At 45.9% G+C, this 2,625-nt stretch overlaps 1 protein-coding gene across 1 annotated transcript in view; it reads left to right on the plus strand.

The window, feature by feature from the left end:
• Positions 1–2,625, plus strand: part of B4GALT1 (UDP-Gal:betaGlcNAc beta 1,4- galactosyltransferase, polypeptide 1) — a gene marked incomplete at its 5' end in the record, with an annotated part of 60,254 nt that overhangs the window by 49,154 nt on the left and 8,475 nt on the right. The gene's annotated exons all lie outside the window — the stretch shown is intronic.

Genomic DNA, 2,625 nt, shown 5'->3' on the forward strand with positions numbered 1-2,625 from the left:
ACTCGGGAGGCTGAGGCAGGAGAATGGCCTGAACCCGGGAGGCGGAGCTTGCAGTGAGCCGAAATCGCGCCACTGCACTCCAGTCTGGGTGACAGAGTGAGACTCCATCTCAAAAAAAAAAAAAATTTGCCTGTCAGTGGCCGGGCGCAGTGGCTTACACCTGTAATCCCAGCACTTTGGGAGGCCGAGGCAGGCAGATCACCTGAGGTCAGGAGTTCGAGACCAGCATGGCCAGCATGGTGAAATCTTGTCTCTACTAAAAATACAAAAATTAGCCGGGTGTGACGGCAGGTGCCTGTAATCCCAACTACTTGGGAAGCTGAGGCAGGAGAGTTGCTTGAACCCGGGAGGCGGAGGTTGCAGTGAGCCAGGGTCACGCTGTTGCACTCCAACCTAGGCAACAGAACGAGACTCCGTCTCAGGAAAAAACAAACAAACAAACAAACAAAACCTAATCAGTTGAATAACATAACCCTTGCCTTCCTTGCTTTAAGTGAATTTGAAGATCCAGGAGCTGTGCTGCAGGTACCCTCTATGTTGGGTACCCCTGGTTTAGGCTGACTAGTACAGTGTGGTTGGCCCATGCAGACAGCAGACCCTTTATTTAGATACAACTTTTTTTCTTTTTCTTTTGTTTTTTTTTTTTTGAGACAGAGTCTTGCTTGTCACCCAGGCTGGAGTGCAGTGGCATGATCATGGCTCACTATAGCCATAAACTCCCTGGCTCAAGTGATCCTCTCACTCTTAAAAAAAAAATTTTTTTTTTTTTTTAGAGATGTCTCACTGTTACCCAGGCTGGTCTTGAACTCCTGGGGGCTCAAGCAGTCCTCCTGCCTTGACCTCCCAAAGTGCTGAGATGACAGGCATGAACTACTGCACCTACTGAGATGCAACAGCTTTCTGTCAGACTCATTTTATTCTCATCATTTCTTCCTGTCCTCCCTTGCTGGGAGCATGAGAGCTGTGATGGGAATATAGGAATGTATGAAATCCTTCTCCCAGATCAAAGTTCCTAACTTGTTGCCTTAAAGGGAGGAAAATTTGAATGTAACCTTACTTTTAGGCTCTTCAGAAGTCCTTCTATACCCTTCCATCCCTACTTCCACCCTTCCTCCCTCTCTGTGTGTGTATCTTCTTCTCTTGAAACACACAGATTTATACCCTGAGCCCTCTTGATTCCTCCCTTGAAGCATGGTGGTGAACCACGAAGGGGCCCGTGATGCCCTAATTCTTTGCCACAGCACCATGTTTGTTTCACAAGGAGCCTGGCAGGTTTGAGCTTGGGGCACATAGGGAAGAGAAAGCAGCAGAGACAGCAAAACCAAATCATGTCAGCTTGGCATGTACTTCCCCTTGAAATAGCTAAGAAGCCATTTCTGTAAAAGCACTGATTATCAAAAAACCTTACTGGCCTGGCCACCTCTCGTTCAAACCCTCACATTAATAATGTGGACAGTAGTACGAGGTGTGCCAAAGGTGGATGACTCGGCACCTGAGTGATGACACCTAATTATGAATAGGTTCATTAAAGCAGACCCCCTAGGGACCTTTGCTTGAGGATCCTTGCAGTCAGAATTCCTGAATATATTTGAAAATTATAATTGCATCTTTATTTTCATATGTTCTATATGGTTTGGCTGACTTCCCCCTCAAAGTCTGAGTTAGAGTTTTCCTTAATTTATGTGATGGGTTTGGTCTTTTTGGATTCCAGAAAGAGCTGGGTGTGGTTTGGAGCTGCACTCAGAGTCACATAAAACCACAGCCTTTAGAGAACCCACAGGAAGGCTTTGGGGCACATCCTGATTCTTGACATTTCTCATCAGTGCTGACTTTGTATCCCTTAGGAGTTCACAATTCATAACCACTGAAATATTAAAATACAAAAAGTTTTGGAAGGATGAGAGCCCAGATGCTCTACTACTTGAAAATATGTTAAAACATACGTTCATCATTATACATTTTGCTAAATCAGGATAAAGTCCGAAGTTTCAAAGAATTTTTATTTTAGCAAATTTCCAGAAACACTGCCTCAACTGTTAGGGTCAGTGTTCTAGTCAGTATGCCTTTGCAAGCACGAAAGCTAGATTGGTCAATAGGATGGGTGTGGAAGGGGGGCCGTGACTGGGTGGGTACAGGGAGGCTCTAAAACAATCTCAGATTCCAGGAGCTCCCGAATAAGGACTTCATGTGCAGGAACAGAGCACAGGGGAAGCAGATTCCTGAGCCACTCAGGAAGAACTGGGCTTAGGCCTGCCCTTGTCACTGACTAACTTTCTACATAATCACAGAAACAGCACTGTGTTGTGGAAAGAGGAAGATCATACTTTTTGATATCTGTGTCTAATATAAGGTCATCTGAGCCCTGATACAAAAGCAAAACAGACAAAACCCTCATAACTGCTCCCTCCCACCCCACCCACCATCAAAAAACTAGAGAGGCTGGGCGTGGTGACTCTTGCCTGTGATCCCAGCACTTTGGGAGGCTAAGGTGGGTGGATCACCTGAGGTCAGGAGTTTGAGACCAGCCTGACCAATATGGTGAAACCCCGTCTCTACTAAAAATACAAAAATTAGCCAGGCATGGTGGCACATGCCTGTAGTCCCAGCTACTTGGGAGGCTGAGAC

Source organism: Colobus angolensis, unplaced genomic scaffold (genome assembly GCF_000951035.1).
Source record: "Colobus angolensis palliatus isolate OR3802 unplaced genomic scaffold, Cang.pa_1.0 Scaffold581, whole genome shotgun sequence".
NCBI lineage: Eukaryota > Metazoa > Chordata > Mammalia > Primates > Cercopithecidae > Colobus > Colobus angolensis.